Source organism: Colias croceus, chromosome 7 (assembly GCF_905220415.1).
Source record: "Colias croceus chromosome 7, ilColCroc2.1".
Classification (NCBI taxonomy): domain Eukaryota; kingdom Metazoa; phylum Arthropoda; class Insecta; order Lepidoptera; family Pieridae; genus Colias; species Colias croceus.
In genome coordinates, this window is record NC_059543.1 from 6,804,471 (window position 1) to 6,826,066 (window position 21,596).

General features: G+C 33.2%; 1 protein-coding gene across 6 annotated transcripts in view; it reads left to right on the forward strand.

The window, feature by feature from the left end:
* The window catches only part of LOC123693058, a 96,762-nt gene that overhangs the window by 43,167 nt on the left and 31,999 nt on the right, over positions 1-21,596 (forward strand). The window lies entirely within an intron of this gene.

Genomic DNA, 21,596 nt, shown 5'->3' on the forward strand with positions numbered 1-21,596 from the left:
AGTAAACCGTCTTAAAATTGTCAGAATTAGATAAAAATATGGAATAAACATAATTAAGATGGAATGCTTCAAAATACAAAAGAAACGTCTAAACTTGTTAACCCAGTTGAAAATTCCAAAATAAAAATCCGAAAAAAAAAACAGTGCAATAGAGAACCTCCTCCTTTTTTTGAAATCGGTAAATCATATTCACAGATGTATTGATACAAACAAAAGTAAGGAAAAAGTAATAATATCAATGGAATCGTAAATCCCACGGGATGCAAAGCTGATCCCTTTACAAACACTTGAGGGTAACCACAAATAAGGTCGGAGTGACTATTGAATGAATTTTACGATATTCACAGTTCATTAAGCCTTCATCGACTATTTCCAATGTATTAAAAGAACTTTATTTATAGTTTATGCATTTATTAGATGATTCCTAGATGATACCAATATTGTCTTAAAGATTTAGTTTTCTAAACGAAAGCTACAAATTTGGTTTTCTAAACGAAAAGAAAAACGCATACCGATGACATACAAATGAGAATTCATTAAATTTTGTCATATACATTAGATATTTATACAGATCCTTATATTATGACGGCATTAACACGGTTGGATTGGACGAATTCGATTTGGATTTTTTGATTGATTGCATCAATTATAATAATGACAAAGGCAAAGCTCCGAAAATACGACAAAGAATTTATAGCGATCATCCCACGTTTGAACATTACGGTACCAGTTTTCCAACCTCATAAATTAAAAATTTAAAAATGTCAAACGCATTATGATACATATCATATAAGAAAAAACTTAATAAATTAAAGATAAACATCAGGGTTTAATCGAAATTCCGCATGTTCTTAGCTTTGGGACGCATTTATAAGATTATTTATTTATTGAAATTAAGAGAGATACGATCTTTGAGACGGCCGACGGTTTTTGAAATAACAACATTTCTTAAGGTTATGTTACTGAATTCTCGTAAATTGTAATCAAAGTTAACAGAAAGTGCGATTATTTAACGAAAAATTAACATAATATGATAATTTTCTTATTAAAATTTTTAAATTAACACCTCAACATGAAGGTTTTCTTTCCAGTTTCTTGTAGGTAAGTATTCGAATGGTCTATAGATCTATACATATAATAAATCTGTAGAAGGGTCAATTCTGTACATTAAAAATATTGAAAAAATAAATAGCAGGGGGTGTTACTGGATCGATACCAAACCCAAATATGTAATTAAAAATTTTTTTTGTCTGTCTGTCTGTCTGTCTGTCTGTCTGTATGTATGTTCAGGCATCACGTGAAAACTAACGGTTCGATTTCGATGAAACTTGGTATAATTATACCTTATTATCCTGGGCGTAAAATAGGATACTTTTTATCCTGGAAAAATACGCAGAAAAAAATTAATCTTAATTTTTCAGTTTTATCCATAGACGTTGTTCTGTAGAACCGCGAACACACGTTGCGTATTATTATAGGCCTAGCTGTATTTGGGTCCAATAGATATTTTATAAGATGTCATTGTCAGAGTTACTCAAAATGGAGAAATAAACCATCCACGCGAAGACCGACATCCGCGCGGACGGAGTCGCGGGTGGAAGCTAGTACATAATATTTTGTTGTGTCACGCAAACTATCTACGTATAAGCTCTTTAAAAATATTATCTATTTATATCCAATATAACATCTATCTCATTACAAAAACTGAAATTGGTAATTAATATTCTTCAGGTGCATAGACAACTGTTTTATTTATAAATCTATAAATTGCTACAAAATTTTAATATTCCAATTAAATTAATCCAGACAGCTGATCGCTCAGCCGCTCATTTGATTGAATCGTGCATTTATGAATTCTAATTTATTAACATAACTATACAATTAAAGTACATTCCTATCTATACTTCATATTATAATGCTGAAGTTTGTTTGTTTGAACGCGCTAATCTTAGGAACTACTGGCCCGATTAAAAAAAATATTTCGGTATAGATTTATCGAGGAAGGCTTTATATCATCATGCTAAGACCAAAGGGGCGAAGACACGCGGGTGAAACCGCGGGGCGCAGCTAGTTGAAATATAAAACTTTCCTAGGTAATCCACAAGATGTTAAATTCATTTCTCTCACCCGTTTTCAATTTGAACCAAATTAGCTCTTAAAGACTTTCATTTATAGCTGAGTTAATCCACGACGTCAGACCGATATGAAACCCTTGATCCCTTGGATTGATGTGCGTTTTTAAATTAACCAGTAACCACCTAGACTTCATTAGCACCCCTTGTTCTGTTCTCTTAATGAGGTGGCTACAAATAACTTGGGATGATACAATCATACAATGTTTTGTTATCTACAAGACTACAATGTTATATAGGTATTAAAAGTAAAGATATTTAAAAGTATTTATTTGGTCTTTGAGTGTCTATTATAGAACAACCAGTATCGTATATGAATAGTAGTAAAACGAAACATATTCTATATACAATCCACCTACATTATGTTATCGAACAATAATTAATCTAATCTATCTAATCAAAAATCTTCAAACGATATTATTTAATCGGACAGACTAATGCATTTTAAATGTCGTCGGTTACAACAAACATACATTTAAAATTAATTTTCAAAAACCCACGCCCTAAGAAATTTTAATAAAGATGTCGGAAGCAACTTAAGAAGGTCCCTGGGTCATTAGTGGCGCAACACCCGGTGATTAGATAAGAGTTTCGGCTCTTTGTTCTTATCGATATGTCAAAATATTTTATGTCTCTGCGATTGCTTGGGTGTATGTGGACGCACCATTAAACTTTTGACTAATTATCCCAGTGTGGGAACAATGTAGTTTGCTTTATCGTACAGCTGCTTTTATGGTAGTTCGGTTTAGTCGGTCCTAAACAAGTCGTATAAGGAGAACTACCAAATCTTTAGGTTCATGTTTACGATGATTTTGCGGTGTTCACTTGTACTAACTGATGTCTGTCTTGGTTTTTGTTCCCAATTAAATGTCCTATAAACACAGATAACATATTAGTGAGTTGATAATACGATCCGATGCATACTTTATATTGAATCCTGTAAGAAAACAACAAATAATCAAAGAAACAAACGCTAAAGTGCCACGTCTACACACGTTACATTTACTTAATACATGGCATTTATTTCCTACAGCTTTGCTTTATTCAAGTAGGCTCAAAGCCAGAAGCGTATTGTGATAAAGATAAAAGACATGACGTAAGGCTCCATAATGAAGGGGGAACATATCGCTCGCTTACACTATATTACTAAACGTAAAAGGAAGAAACACTTTACTATCATTCAGAATCCCGTCGCTACTAAATGTGGGCAGTACTTCAAGTATCACATATTTAATACTAATGCAGCTGTGGTCTATAGTAAATAGCATGTAGGCGTTTTAAATTACAACCACTTTTACAACTTATTAATATGTTAATGCGTGGATTTATATGTAGACTCTGTAGTAAGTTAAGGGATAAGCTGTATGTTATTGAAAGTGAAGTACACAATTATAAACTTATTTATTACATGTTGTTAGTGTATTATTGTAAAGGGAAATCTGATCACAACCATTTTCTCTCAAATAAATGTCGAATCCATATCACACCAGCTGTCAATGTGTTCAATCACGAGCGTTCGTACCAGACATTTTAGTTTAATAACGGTAAAGATGATTACAAAGCAGATACTTGTAAAAACATAATGTCCCAGTAATGTACACCCGCAAATTAAGCGTATATTTCGCAAGTCACGCAGACCCTCCTCAAAGCTTCGACACTTGTTACTGTCATGGCTTCCGGTGTATCTTTTGTTGGGTCCATCCCCTCCGACCCTAATGAGCCAATCACTCCAATGTTTGAATTGGCAGATATCCTAACTCGCCTAGTTATATCCTGCCTATTTGTTACTTGTACAATATTTGTCTTTATTTAAGATAAATATCATATCGTGGGCATTTAAGATAAAAATAAGAGTACTGCCACTAAATTATGTCTGGTTATGGTAATGACTCTGCAGGGAATTTCTTGCTTATCATTTGATAAGGCATTTTAAATCGCGTTAAAAGTATTATTTACAGGGCGTTACGACTGTGGTTACGACAGCTTTTTTAAATGTTTTATTTATTACGCGTTCCGATGTCTCGGTAGGAATTATGTTACTGATATGATATTTTTTTTATTCGGATTTATTTTTAGTAAACTGTGTAAAAATTATATTAGCATTTATTATTTTATTATTGCTTCACTCTAATTATTATTGCCTTTGCTGTCACTAAAAATGGGTTCTAATTGATTCGCTATAACTAATATGGATTGAAAACTACAGAAATACATAATATTATCTTATTTAAATACTACTACTAGCTTCCGCCCGCGACTCCGTCCGCGCGGAAAAATGAAGATTTATTTTTTTCTACGTATTTTTCCGGGATAAAAGTATCCTATTTTATGCCCAAGATAATAAGATATAATTATAACAAGTTTCATCGAAATCGAACTGTTAGTTTTCACGTGATGCCTGAACATACAGACAGACAGACAGACAAAAATTTTTTTAATCACGTATTTGGGTTTGGTTATTGGTATCGATCCAGTAACAACCCCTGCTATTTATTTTTTCAATATTTTCAATGTACAGAATAGACCCTTCTACAGATTTATTATATGTATAGACAAAGGATGGAGGCCTTTAAAGTAATCTAAATTGTGATTTATTTATGTATATATAAATAAAAATAACAGTAGGTAGTACTTTATACATTGTTTATGCTTTGGTGCAGATCGCTTTGAAAAAAGATCAAAAATGAATGCGATAAAAATTTGGCACCAAATTCGTTTAGTGAAATATGCAAATAATATTAAAACGCGGGTCCACATCCAAACATTGAACTGCATAAATTAATATACATTTAGCGCGTCAAAGGTTTTTACCGATTTTTAATTAAACTCCGATGTAGCGGGGATTAAGTACCTAGTACCTACCAATACGGGAGCCAAATTAATGTTATACCTACGTTACATTTTTAAATAGAAGTAATATTCTAAGTAAATTTCGTACCATCTTTTTATTTTAGAGCGTGTGTGCCGAGCATACGTGTCAGAAGTGAAACTTTTTTAGCAAGATTCAAAAATACCAAAATCGTCGTCTTACGCTATGACGTCGCGGTATTACCATGACGCAACCTTAAAATTTTAATCTCAACGCGCCTAAAGAAGCTACACTTGAAAAGTGTAAAATATTTCGTTATCCAATCTCTTTCATACACAAGGACGAAAATCGTCGGTCGCTCCCGATTTTTGTCTTCTGTGAAAAAGAAGAGAAATCTATATTTTATCGACTATCCATTTTGTGTAACATGCAGCTGATAGGAATAAAGTTCACACGCTGCATATTCATTCCTACTATTTTCAACATAAATCGAGTGTCACACACTCGAATATGCTCGTCCTTCATATTGAAAATTAAAATGAGCGACGAAAAAACGCGTTGTAAGCGAAAACGTAGACAAGCAAAAACCTTTCACCCCATTTTGCTACGGTTAAAAATGAAGTATCACATGGTTTCCCATGTATAATTGAGGGGTTGATTCCAATAAATCGCCACGGAAGTTCTAACGAGGCCTGTGTCCGCTTCATTGTTTGACTTTCTTGGGTCTAAGTAGTTGCTTGTAACAAATAGATGCGGCTAATTAATTTTGAATCATTTATAAACGCGTTATCGGAAAAGGAAACTGTACATTTTAGTCGTCAGATAATTTTTGCTCCCACGATATGAACACATGCACAAGAGTGTATTAAATAAGTATAAAATACTACAATATGAACTTACCATATCATACTAATTCAAAATCAATACGGATATTTTGGTGCAGCTACAAAGTTATAATTTATTGACGTTCTAAGTGATATCTAGGAATGTTTTCAATTTAACCTATAATCGCAGCTATACAAATGTGCTAATAACTGAGAGACAGTTTCTATTTAGCCTTCACGTCCGCGTCAATTTGCGGAAAATCACACCAAAAAATATATGAAGCTTATTAATTTGCGCATAGCTTGAGAACTAGCAAATAATAATTTATTAAGACATTATCCGTTCCATTACAGAAGAAATTCCTCTAGTGTGAACATAGATGTATTTGTAATAATCGCACATTTCCTTTATTTTATCGAAATTCTTAGTCCCAAGTTCGTAGGACTGAAGTAAATGACGCGTAGAAAGCAACGCAGAGCAATTTGGCACCAATCCTTGTACCATTTTACTACAATAAGACGGCTGTTCCTTCAAACATTATTGGGAAATTTCCACTAAATGAATTGGTTATTTTGCCGAATAATTCCCGTTTTATTCACTTAGTTTAATATTTATGTAAAGAAGATTAATACGTTTTTGTGCTTTTTTATTGTGCATGAAAACCTTATTATATTAAAATACTTTTCGTCTCTACATATTTGGAATATTTTAAACCAATACAGATTGAGGAATTATCAACTTTTAAAATTCCGGCAATATTAATAAATTCAGGTAATGACAATATTGACCTACAATATCATTACATGTACTATTACGTGTGTGTATCGTTACAGTATGAATTTGGAACATAATTTATATTTGACGCTACTTACTATACTTTATTTGACATTTATGGCATAAACATAAAAGGGGAGTTTAAATCTACCTCATATGACATCTACCGCAGGTAAAAGAAAGGAAGAAAGATAATGTATTTATTGCCAAAATAAGTAAATACAAAATTCTTACATGGTTAACAATAAAATTCAAACTAGAACATTCTAACACACACTGTATCGCTAAACAATTTAGTTCGTCAAATTTATTAGTAGTTCCTTTACAAGTATGTAGCTTAAGTTAGGTCGCGTACTCACAAAACAACTTAAGAGATTTGGCATGGCTTAAGCTGACTTTGGTTTGGCGGTGTGCTCGAACCTTCGAAGCCTGCCAAGTTATTTTCAAGTTAAATTTACTAATAACGACCACTTAAACTTGGAATGACGATGATACATACTGAAGTAATCTGTAACTTAATGTTTGTGTTATAATGAGGTATTTGGTTCGTTTTTTACATTTTAATGATGTTTTGTCATTAATACATTAATGGTGATAAGTATTCATTTATGGTAGTGTAAAAGCATGGTACAGTTATAGTTAGGTTAATCTAACTATAATTTTGTTTTAAATGATTTCTTGTGCAATATTCAAGGCATTTGTATAATTTATGTATTACCCATTACTAATATTCCAAACGTGAAAGTTTGTTAGAAGGTATGTTTGTTACTCTACGCACAATCAGCTGATCAGATCAGATTAAAGTTTGGTACACAGATAGACTACCTATAGGTAGGTGAAAACCACAGGCTCCAGCTATTATTTGAATAAATAAACTTCATGTAATGATTTATTATTAAAATATAATTAATGAATTCTCATCAATCAGACAAGTCTGCATAGAAAATTATTATCACAAGCTTAATTGAAATGAAATAAAAAATTGTTCTGTTCTTGTAGGTAGGTATTTAATTTCAGACTCATAAAATAAACGATAATTTTCAATCACGCACTGTGATCCAATTTCAGATATTGAAAGAAACGGAAGCGAGCTTATTATACTCGCGAGATTTAAATTGAAAATCTGATCGTTTTTATTTTCTTGGATGACTTTGGCTCACATCATTCTTAAATAAACAAAATGTATATAGAGTAAAACTGCTTATATGTATACATATATGGAGATTGTAAGCTTTGTAGACATGAAAGATAATACTAGCTTAACATGCGAATAAGGTGATTAATAAAACAATAACCACCTACTATTGCGAATATTTTAGTAACATAATACTAGGTAGGTGTCTTGTATGTGAACCAAATCAAAGTAAATTTAATTTGTAAACAATTTTTGTTCTACAAACTTTCAATTATGTCAGATGTAGATATGTGTTCATCATTGCTCCATATAAGCATGTATTAACTATTAGGTAAACTAAACAGTACCCAATTCCGATTCAAAGCAATAAATCCATTCGGTATATTGGCTCTTTCAATTAATTACACGCATAGCCACACACTCAGTATTGCAATGTCTATTAAAACGATAATAAACACCGATACATATCGTAAATCATAATAATGTATGCTTTGTACAATCACACGTAAGTATATTATATAGGACAACGTTGATTACAGCGGCATTCTGAATAAATACGAGAACTCGTAATTGAGGACGCGCTTTTTGACGCATAATTTTTGTAGATGTATCACAAAAAGCGTATTTTGTTATTTATGGTAATGAATATTCCAATGGGGATAGAACCACAGTATAGAACTGTGAAATTAATGATAATGCGATGTACTTATTATTTCTTTTTGAGGGTAGTATGAGGAAAAGAGCAAGATAAGAAGAATGACGGTATTTTAATAAGTTAGTAATTGTTTTTAATTGACTTGACCAAATTGATGTCTATCTATTAATACCACTTTATTTTGATCAAACAATTTCGCTTTTCTTCAATTTTATTATTTTCTAAAAAATACATAATAGAGTATAGAAAACTGATATACCTAAGCATGAAACAATCTACTGAACAGTGCTCAATAATTATTTGTCATGCAGTGCCTGTAATTACCTACTCGTATCATCAAAGCTTCATGCATTCTAAGTAAAATAAGGGACATTATAGAGCCCATCAGTCTAAAAGATTAAAATCTCTATGACAACGTATAAAATAATTTTCTGTAATTTCTAGTTTTTAAAAGTCATTTCATAGCGTGATACCTGTGATATACCTACATACCTATTTAATACGCAACAATGTAGGTACTTTAGTTAATTTTAGGATACTTTTCAAATTCAATTCTTGAAACAAATGCTTTGTCAAATAGCATGATTGTCTACTGTTCAAAATTTTATCAAAAACAGTGGATACTAACTTAATTGTAGATGAATTAAAAAAATTTTATAGAAACAATTTATAATTATTATATAAGAATATAATCTTGGATTAAACCAGACTATATTTATTTTTAACTTCAATATGTTAAGCCTTATCGAATCTCCCTAATTACTGTAGTTACAAACCATTATTTATAAATATCTAAACCCTCCAATAGAAAATAGCTTTACTCATAATAACCTTACTGAATACCAAAGATAAATGTATTCCAGACCACCTTTTAAAACATACTATTTATCATTTTCAAGTGCACCTCTGAGCACTATGGCACACAAACTTCAAAGTCAATACTCATGAATATTTTAATTGCAAAGCGCTTAAGACCACTTCACGACATCCGCAATTTAACCGAAATATAATTCATAACAAAATTATGAGCATTTAAATACAATGTAATTTAATTCGAGTGACATATCACCGATCATAAAATTTCCATATTAAGTCCCTTCTGTCACTGATCTCATAATATATCGTAACAAGTTTTCAGTCTAATCTAAAGTATAAATATACAAGATACGAAACTGGAATATTTACTTAGCAAAATTAGTAAATGGATCCAAAATTCGGTGTACTAAAATTCAATAATTTCCCGTTTTTAGCCAACGAGGTCACGGTCTCGGTAATAGCGCATAATTTTCATGAACATAATCGTAAATACACCGAAGGGTACCCGTAAAATAGCATAAACCACGAGCGTAAATCTTCCAAGTAGTAGTAAAGTATACCCGCAACGAGCACGTCAAAGTATTGATTGCGTTATGTCCCTTGAATGTCCGCAATCTGCCAACCCAATTTTAATTATTCAGCGGAACACAATGTTTTTTTCTTAGACCTTGTCGAAAGAAATGTCATTCAGTCTCGAAAGATTGAAACGTGTAAACGGAAACTTCGCTCCTCATAAATAAGCCACGTTTGACATTTGTGTCTCAGAAGTTGAAGCAGTAATTATCCATCTAACGTTCCCCCGGGGTATTTTACTAAAACGTTATTTACGCGGCCCGAAATCTGTGGGTTGCCTCCAAAAAAACGTACATCTCCATGTCGCTTGCATTCGACGACGCGACTCATTTCTGAGAAGACAAATTACAGACGTGGCAGACGAGCGTGGAAAAAATGCGGCAATTAACCACTATAGATGCACAAGAATAACCGCGCGCTATTTCGGTTATAACTATCGTTTCAATCTTTATTTCGGTTGTTTATGTGTTTTATCTTTATGTGTTGATATTAAATATATTATTGACGAAACCGCATCGGGCATCAAAGGGTTTATGTACTGTATAAATAACGTACGGAACATCATTCGTTGCTCATTAAAGATTAAGAATTGCACATTCAGCTTTCAACGGTAACAAATGATCACGAGTGATATAAATAAATGTAGTAGCTGCTCTTTAACTCACGGCGCGTTTAAGCCCTGTGGAATTTATAACCGTGGAACCGGTCGAAAAATAACCTATAAAAAGAGAGCAACGCCATGCTTGCAATTTCAATAAAATAATAATGCAATATATAACTGTCTGGAATAGTTGGTAATGTACAAACAATAAATATTGCTCCTGTATTGCCACTAACTGCAAAGCTAAAGATTGTTTGCATTTGCAAACTGAACTACAGTTTATATGATAATTACCGAATGTTAAACAAGTTTAAATAAAAAAGAGTATAACCGCATAGAGCTTTTTACTCGAATTCTGTATTTAATTAAAGCGTTTTCTTCCGAATTTGTGTTTGATTACAATATTTAACAACGCCCACCAGATTTTCAATCATTTGATTATTGCCGGTATCATGTACAATTATTTATTGCCTGAGATTACAATTTGTCAGCTATAATAGTGGGCTTGATTTCCTTAGATAGCAGATGTCAATTAATTATGAAAGCAAAATGGCGTGTAACATAATCAGTTATTTATCAATGCTGTGACAGTGCCCGTCGTTTGTCACTGCTTTCGCCCACGTCGCTGCATCTTGGGCATTTGTCACATCTTTATCGAACAAAAACTTATTTTGGACCTAATTTTCACACGTATAAAACACTTAATGCCACGTGCGAGGGCCATTCGTTAATTCGACGACAGTAGAGATCCGTCGCTTATCTGATTCCATCTCTCGAGGGGCTTATTTTGAGTATGTCTAAAACTAACATTATCGCATCGTTCAATCTGTTGCCGATTAGTAATATAAAACTGCTGGATAGACGGTATATTTTAATTAAGACCTGCGATAAAATCGTGATTATTTTCGTAACGGGACACGGACGGGATATATGTAGTAATGAATACTAAATGCTCAAACGAACAGAAATTTCCGAGTTTATTTGGTTAAAGGAGGCCGCGATCAATGCGGCGGTCTCGTGTGACGAATAAATGCAGTCCATGCAACGGCGGTACAATCGAGCGGCAATCGGTAAGTTAAAGGAAATGCCGAACAACAGCTTTTTGAGACTATGCACCATTCAAATTAGCTTAATGCGTCGAGCACAAAGAGTTGTGATAAGCGACGCGACGGGAAACGTTCTGCTTTTGAATGTAATCGACTTTCGTACTGGCTGAAAGCATACCGAATCAAAAGGATATTTTTTGTCAAAATTATGAATGTTGTGCCCACAATCATTTTAAAAACAATAATAACGAAGAAATTATTATCTATTCGATAGTCAGCTATAACGGCATTATATCTTGAATTATAAGTATTGTCGTATTAAAACTGAAGTGATGATCAAATATTGAAATGTATTTGAATATTATTGAACACATTATGAGCGTAATAACCAAACAGCGCACCTTTCCTTTCTTCACTCCCACTAAGCAAGTTAGCAGTTGGCACACATCTCACGAGCGTATTGTTAACTCCAATATTTGTCAATCTCAAGTTAGAATTTATAATTAGTGTGAACTAACAAGCAGGTAGATAAAGATAAACCGAACAGTCGGGTTCGTAACGAGAATAAATTTACTTCGCGCTAAGATAACAAACAGTGTGTTGTCGTAGTGCGAAGTCTGTTAATTCAATATCTTGATTAAGTAATTAACAGGCAACGTGACCTTTGCTAAAGAACCTTAGTTAAGCCACTAATTATAAACCATTTGACCGCCGCTGCTTGTTTTTGTTGATGTTTTATTTATGCGCAATCAGTGGGTACTGTTAGGTTAAGATGTAGTATCCGTTTTTATCAAGGTAATTTTTTTGTGATTTTTTATGAGATATATTTTAATCGACTTACAAATATAGTTAAGACAAATTAAATTGTATTGAATTGTAATCATTTCGTTAATGATGTTCAATGACATTAAAAAGGTAATAACATAGTTAAATAAAGTAATAATATAAATGAGATGAAGTGATTTTTTGGAAAAATTACATCGTAAAATGAAAACAAACATAAGGAGGGATAACACCTAGGTATAGACCAGCTGCTCTCCTGCATATTGTTAATAGATCATATCACACGAAGAAAGATTTTGTTTACTTAGGATTGTATAAACTAAAACAATGATATGTTTACTGTTTTTGTGAATTAATTTTGTTTACATGCACCCTCGTGGTTTCTACGGTTCCGGTGCAGACTGTTGTCTTTGGGTGACAAATCTAAAATGGGCAACAGATGTCGGTATATGCAACCATTCGTCGTCGCACAACGCGCGCACTCGACCGTTGACAGATCCGACGTTTCAAATTTAGAACGGCCATGTTTTATTTTGATTCGAATGAATTATTGAGTGTCGAATTTATTACAACGTTTTGTCTGCGACTGTACAAATTAGTCTACGTCACTGTGGTATTATGAGTGTTGAATATTTTGTACTGTGATCTTTATTACTTAAGAAATATAATTGATTTACGTTCGTTTTTTACTTCAGTTACTTAAGTCACATGATGGGCAGTACCAGTAGAATATAAATTAGTAGAAGTTAGAAACTCGTGAGACATGCGTTACGTACAACGGTCGCCTACGGACCGCTTTCAAAAGCTTTGTTTATGCTCGGTGTGCATCGGCAGTGGTTTATGTAGAATTGTGGAACAAACGCCTGCGGTACTCCCCGACGACCGATGTTCTGTTGGAACAGTGATAAATTTAGGTTTTATGCAGGAAAGTTAACTGCATCTAGGGGAAATTGTCGAGGTACGCAATTAGTCGGAATTATCCAGTTTGCTCGGTTTCATTTATCAAAGAAGCCACTCTAATGACTATTACAATAATTAAATACAGCCACTTTCTAAGTTATGACTCCAATGAAGAAAACTTTAGCCATAAATAACATTAACCTCGGAAAGCTATTATGATAATAATCGTCACAAAGGAATGCCTGCCTCGCGAGTGAATGTTACTTTTAGTGGTTGTTAAAAATTATATTAACCAAAAGGTATGAATAATAAAGACATTGATTATAATTTTTATACTTCTTTGAATATTTTCCGAAGACAGCAAAGATCAAATTATAATATTTGATAGTCATATTTTTACTCCCAGCTATATTGTACCTTAAAAATTGTGGTGTTCATCAAATCCATCCATTAGCTTATACGATTTTTTTATATATAAAACGCAGACGATTAAGCAATTCGTCATTGTCAATCCGTTCGCTTGCTCAATTAAACATGAGCTCTTCGGCTTGAGAAAACTCGAAATCGATCTAAATTCATTATAAGAAGTCATTTTAATTTTGTGCACTTTATCTTATTCTTGAGGAATGATTAATTCAGTCTTGAGTGTTTTTGTTCCCTTCAACTTTAATTAAACGAGATTTATTTCTTTCCACGTAATTGTTTTACTTTTAGTCCCAATTTATTTATAAAATTTAGGACGGAGAAGAATTTCGTCGCGCTTACAGACCCTCGGCGTGAGTTAAAAGTAACTAGTAAGAGTCTTAAAAAATTCATAGAGCGATAAATGTCTATCAGGAAATAAAATGTATCATTTCTCGTTTTAAACTGTATCATCATTATTTTATTTCGAAACGTCTGCCAACATATGAGATGGTGGCGACATATTATTTTATTACCGTGAGAATATTCAGCATGACATCAAAACTCAATATGCCATACATTTCATATTTCCTAAAGTGTTCTGTTATGCGATTTTCAATCCTTAAACCTTACCTTACGATACCTTAAAGTAATTTATAGCGTGATTCTTGCTTTATCGGCTTTTGTTCCAGTTATAAGGTTACTAATGTTTTTATTTCCCAACGTAAAATGCGTCGGGATTTTATACCTAAGTTTATTGATTATTATTTGATTGTAATAGCAACACAAACCGTTTTCTTTAAAACTATTAACTATATGAATATATAGTGTGCTTAAAATTGACAATTAGGTAAGCCAGCAAAGTTAAAGTTAAAATAGGGATGGGTAAAAATAAAGACGAAAATTATTATTTTTGCTAAAACTAATAATATAGAATATAGATATCAAAAATTTAATATCTGAACTTCGTCCTTAATAATTGCAGATCTCAACTTCATTTTAAATCTACGATCCTGAATATTAATTGGAAAATACTTGGCCGTAATCTACGTTTAACCTAAATAGGTCAATCAAATGCAAATTTGATTTATTTGATTGAAGTTTATATAGTAGTACGTACGTATAACGGTATAAGCATCTGCCAATCATGTTTTACAGCTTGAATTTATTTAACCTATTTATTAACATTATAATATCAATATTGAAATTAAAAACAAACATTTATTGACTGCTTATTAAAAGTATGTAGTTAAACTGTACCTAGAAAACTAATTTGAACGATTTATTCTAATAACTGGCGCACTTGGATTAAATTATTTCCCACCCCGGTATGGCTGTTTCAAATCGATGGTCGTTCTAGCAACCAAAGACGCGCGTCATCGAACTTTACCTACTTTAAAATGAGGATAAATTGCAAAACTTTGCTATTTTCGTCTCCTCACGGCAATTTACTGCGTTTTTACTTGGTTTCATTATAACAACTTTAATTGAAGACCGCGTCCGGTTCGTAAATTCCAACTTTTCGCATGCATTTAATCTGATTGTAGTTCCTTGTAATGGTTATTTAAATTGTTTTCTTGTTCGCTAAACGTTTCTGTAATTAAATGCAAGGAATCTTGCGAGTGCTGCAGCTACGAATCTCGTGATTTAGGGGTGTTCTTCGTGAAAAGTTGGATACATTGCCTTCTTGATAATTAATCAATTTTTAAATTGAATTAAGGAATAGCAATTACAGTTATAATAACATGGTAACATTGGTAACATGTAGAATAAGAATATAATTTTTCTGTCTATTGTCCTTTATTATTATTACCTGAAACAATGAAAGCTCTGTGATTGGCAATGAGTAGTAAGCAATTGTACGAAATGATGCCGATAAAAGTGCCAATAAAAATATATTGCGTAGAAATCGCTTTTCGCTTACGATTCAATAAACTGTATCGCTGAAAATTGTCAAATGTATAATAATTATTTGGTAGCTATTTTCGTATTAAATCCATACAAACCATTGAATTATGTATTTATTTTGAATGTTTTATATATTTTTACTGAAAATTGTAAAAAATCCAATCCAGATATAATCTTATTGCAGCATAAGAGCGAATCGATGTTTTTGCGTTTCACGGTTAATTTTATATTCATAAAACAAAAAGCAAAAATGGTTGTTAGGAAGAATATAATATGATGGATCTAAAGTTTATTCATAAACAATTTTAAAATAAGCGAAGCGTGAACTTGTAACTAGATTTGAAATTAGCAAAACTAGGTTTGTGGTGCGATAGTACTTGCGTACCTGCATTCAATAAAATGTTTTAATCTTTATGATAGTACAATACGAAAATCCAGCTCAGCTCTATTTTTCCTTATAATCTATAAATAAACAAATCGACCCTTCAAATTGATTTTTTTCATCTATTACACTCATCGCAATTCGTAAACAAAGTTCCCAGCTAATTCGCTTGGGCCATAAACAAATAATTGTTTGACATACCATTAGACTACGGCTTGGGCAGTTGACAGCTTGGTCCTTTTGTAAGAGACCAGTCCGGTTGTACTATAATAACTATTGTGGGTTGAGTTCAACGCTCTTGAGTTATTTATATATGAGGTCGATCAACATGCGTATCTATCGAGAATGGGCAGGGACAACATTTTTTACGAATTGTCAAAGGGAGTTTAAAATGGGGCGATGGGAATTCGTCATTGATGTTGACAAGAGCTTTTGTTTACACTTTATATGTGTGGGCTTAGATTACAAAATAAAAGACAGATGGAGCGTTGCCGAACTAAACCGAATAATTTATCGTCATTTTCAATAAAGCTATGTGTGCTGTCATTTCGCCGCTGCACTGTACGTACACGGTGCTTCTGTGTGCGTGTAATGTTGCCAGATATTAAAAAATTTCCCAAATTTTTCCCCGACTACGCAAAAAAGAGGGTTATGTTTTTCGAGTTTATGGATGTATGTATAATATTTCTTTGACACGCCCTGCAGTATAAACCGTTGGACCGATTTTGAGTTGTGAGGTTTCATTGCAATGATCTGAATTATTATGTTAGTGGCGGTAGTGACGTAGGCTATATACATAAATGAGAAGTCAAGTTTTAATTTTTATTTAAATTCTTTTATTACATAAAGTACTAAAGCCTACTAAAGTTATATATGGACAAAAAAATTTATTCAATTTTTTATTAAATAAATTACATAAAAAAAAGTTTCAATATTAACTATAATAATTATATTATTTTTTATTTTTCATAATATATGTAGCGGTAGTTTTTAGTCGAGAATACGGGACACTTTATTATCATCATATCCATCATGGAGTTCACATAAATTAAATCGCTAGCGAAAACGACTATGACGTTTTTAAGCTTTATAAAAGTAACAAAATATGTATTATGCTTATTAAAATAATCTAATAATTATCATGAACCTTTAGTGCACTATACAAATAATCACATTCACGATCGAAAAATCCAACAGCATTACCCTGAAGATCCTTTAACCATTTTACCGTTTTACCAATAAAAATGGCAAATTCATTTTCAAAATACTGGCAACATACGTTGAAGTTTTGTATTCCTTCATATCTGTAAAATTATTATTCGTATTATAGAAATAAATCAGCCAAATAATCTATAGAAAACCTGTGAAACGATGTTTTATCTTTTTTTTTGTTTTCGGGAACAAATTTTACAGCGTTTTATTATCACAAGACGGCATTTTTTTACTAAAATTGCAAACCCTTTTTGACGTATTGCATGACACTATATGCGCTATAGCACTGGTGCAGCGACGTATTTGTTTTTGATTTCGTATTTTCTTTGACAAGGGCGACGGGCGGTTGTCATGCTCCATCTGTACTTTATTTTGTAATCTAAGTGTGTGGGTTTGAATCGCGTTGTTTTTAGTCTTAGATAAATAGCACAGATTGTGTAATTGTCCTATATGTAATGCTATTTTGATATTTGATGATTTTAACGCTTTGTCAAATTCTATAATGAACATCGCTCACTAAAATATACCTAGTTCAAAATATCTTTAATAAGTACTTTACATAAATGACAATATATAACTTCATAAGATTATTTAATTAAGTACCAACTTTATCTATAAATTGCTATGTAATTTATTACGATAACAATATAAATATATCCAAAGTAATTCCCAGCGTACAATGACATTAAAATAAATACCAAGTAAAGAAATAAGAATTATGACTATTTATCTTTCGAAACTATGAACAAAATTATAAATTTTGTTTTCATTGTTTACCTTTTTCTGGGAACGTAGACAAAATAATATACATAAAATTCCCAGAATTATTTGAATGTGTGGCGTTGACACTTGATACAAAGAAACTATAGCTAAAAGGTATTATTCCTTACACTGCGTTTGCTTCTTAATTTTGGAATTAATTTATTGTAATTGTTATTCAAAATTGGGTGTACTTTGCATAATTTTTAAGCATTATTAATATCCCACAAGCGCTTGTCACAATATCTTCAACTGTCGACAAAAGGACTCGAGGGGAAGTTGTTCTATTGAGTTTTTATCTATCATCACTAGCTATCAATGTCTTTGATACAAGCTGTTAACTCCCCAATGCTTCCTTCTATTGTCACAAGTTTATAACTATCTTATATCCAAAGCACAAACGCGTAGATCGATTTGCTAATTGCGTTTCATTCACTAATTGGAACAAATGCAGAATACACTGCGCTTGACATATATAAGTACAAAAATAATCCAAAGATAAATTACCCAAAAGCACTGTTAAGTCACGAAATGCACTATTGGGACGTTAGCGAAATTGCAAACTCTATTAAGAGATCACGAAACTGAAACAGTCCGCCGTCAACCAATACGAAAGTTAAGAATAAATGGATAACGTTCCTGAATTAGAATAGAATGGACGAGTAAAAGGACTGTAGTAATTGCGATTTGCGATACGTCATTTAATTGAAGTTAATTACAACAGAATAGCACCGCTAAAATTGCGAGGGTTTTGTTATATGGACGCGAATAATTATGGACTTTGTAATATTTATCTGATGAATATGATAATTTACAACGTAATTTTTAACACAATTGTTAGTTTAATTTAAATATGTTGTATAGAAAATTATTTGATTCATAATATAGGTTAATGTTAAGCCTCTTTTGATAATTATAAAAATACTTATTTGTATCTACCTACTAAGAATTTTTTTTTATTAGATTATTATAAATAAAGGGCGTAGGGATGTGACGACCCCATCGCCCACGGTTGGGATATCTATTGTTTACGTGATAATAGATATTCCACCCGTGCAATCAGTCAACCCGCAGGACACCTTGTGGCGGGGTGTCGGGGAGTAGCGACCCCGCGGGAACCGAGTGCTCCCGGGGGAGGCCCCTGTCTTCACCTCTGGCTTGCCTTAACCGGCCGGCCAGAGTGGAGTCGCGAGAGCTTTTAGCTCGAAGGGTGGATGCGAAGCGTAAGTGGCGAGTGGGCACGTGATGCTGGACCCTCAGGGAGCGCGTGATCGGAGTTTAAAGTCCAGGGACGCCTCTCCACCCTTAGCTGCTCACAATATGTTGCCCCCTTGTCGCACTATTGCAGCGACTTGTTTCGGGGGCCCATACAGTGAGAGGGCGAGTCACCACCTGCCAACATATTTTTACTTTCTTTTAGTAGAAAGGCAGGTGCCATAGTTTCCCATAGTCCCCAGTACCAGTCCATTTAGCATCCCAATCCATAGCCTAATTATTAAATTTCCATACTCTGCAATAGTCCTACATCGGCCGCGGACTGCCTAGGGCTGTATTTCTATAGTGCAGTCATGGGCAGGCTGCGGCTGGTGTCCCACAACACATTAAAAGTCTCGAAAGGGCCTCTGCGTGTTGGATCCGTGTCCCCACGTAAGCCTTCCAAAGATCCGGGTACCGTCCTTCTGGTGGTACCCGAGTATTATGGATAAAAGACAATATAGAAAAAAAGTTCACACACGCACACCTTCATATTATATCGTTCTAGAAATACATATTCACGCAATCGTGGTCCCCAGAAAACAATATTTCTCCCAGCTCATATAATATATTATTAGTCAAATCGTTAAAAGCTCACTCAACTTGTAATTGTTTAAGAAAAAAACAATTCCCTGTAGGACTATTCCGACAAGAGCTAAAGAACAAAGACATCTCGACAGCACCAATAAGAAGATTCCGCAAACTGACTAACTATACTTGGAGAGACACTATTTTGTGAACGGTCCATCAAGTCATTCATGTTTCGATACAATTGATATCTGTGAACTGAGAACTAATATTTTCAATTACATTTAAATATTGATTTTTAAAACTTGGTAAATGATAAAAAAATTACCTATATAAAGTAGGTTCAGTTTACACGTGTAGATAAGTTTGGTTTTTTATCTGTCCCATTGCTTCAAATTTCAATGATCGGATGTAATGCAAAAGCCACTACATTATGTTAAGTATAAGTACTCTAATATACAAATGTTTGTTTGTAGAGTACCTACCTATTAAAAGACAAATCCAAAAGTTTGTAACAGCCGACAGCTATTAAATAACGCAAGCGATTTATAAATGTTAAATATTTCTGTAAAACAACCCGTATAATATTTCTTCACCTGAATATGTACTTTAAACGTTATTTAAACTAGAAAAAAATGCTAAAACTAGCGCTGAGTTTTAAGTGTCATCATGTTGAATATGAACACAATTTCCACCGTACTATTTCCCGGATGGGCTATTCTTCATTCATAATAGTGACACGACTATCACAATAGGACAAGTAGAAAAATTACCTCGTCACGTGAACCTACAGCTATTTATTTGCATTTTCTTGGCGTTCATTTTGTAGGAAAACGTGTAGAACTATGTTGTGTTGTAAGATGAGGTTTTTTTTGGTAACACAAAAATAAAAAGAAGATCTTTTTCACGCAAAATACTAAAAAAAGTTTCTTAGCCAATGTTAATAAAGTATTCACTTAGAAACATTGTTTATTTATGCCACCGACTGACGATCTGTGTAGCCGTGCTTTCTGTTTAGATCTCAATGAAAGAAGCGGGGGTGCATCACAGAGCGAAGTGACGCTACACCAGTACTTATTCATGCAAAAGTCGAATGGTTACTTGAATTCTTAGCTGAAGCACTTGTCGGTTTACGAGCGTAGAGCGATTTAATCCACTTAAAACGCAGAGCACAAACTCGGGACCGACAAAGCTCTCAGCCGCTCTCATTTAAAAATGGAAATAAACTTCGAGCCATCTTTGAGTCGACGCGCGACCGCTGGTTGAATTCTAAGTGCTGTTCCACTGGCTAGCTGCCGATTCCTTTTTGGCTTGATGGATCGCATCCTGCCCCCCGGACTCCTCCATTTGTACTCTTTGTTCTAACAATTCATTGAAGACGTTCCTCCTCTGCAGACGCGACGATTCTATTCGTAGAATGCGTATTACAATATGTAACGCACGCGCTCGCCGCGCTTTTCAAATTCTCCGAGACTAACTTAGATTTAAGCTTTAAATTAATTGCCAAATATTCGAATCTATCTGAAATACGAGTTAACAAATATTTTAAACGGAAACAGATGTATCCAGAAGTCTGAATAGACAAATCGAAAAACGTTATTTGAATGCGGAATACCATTATAGAAAATGTTTATATATTAAGACTTAAATCCCCGTATTTGAGAGACCTTTCGCGGTATTTGCAATGTTTATTTAAGCGAGGAATTACTTGCCCGAGGAGCATGTCTTTGGTCCAAGTCTTAATGAAAGAGTTCGTTTGCCAGCAAGAATATTTCGTTTTTGTTTATTTTGTTGCTTGATGGCCTTCCGCGAGTTACGACATCGGTTGTCTCGCGTTATTAACTTTCATCCTTAAGGATAACAGCGTTTTGTTAACGATTTCTGGTTTAAAAGGTTCGTTCAGAACATTTTAATACAAGACCATTCAATGAAAACTTAGATACTTAATATATAATATAAATTTTAGATACTCCAACTTTAATTCAAATTGAAATCATATTGATCTTCACTTTATATCTGAATTGGTACGTCTTCCATTTACAGATTGTACTATGCAATTACTTAATTAAGATTTTGTACATTCTAAAGCTTTGCTAGTATTT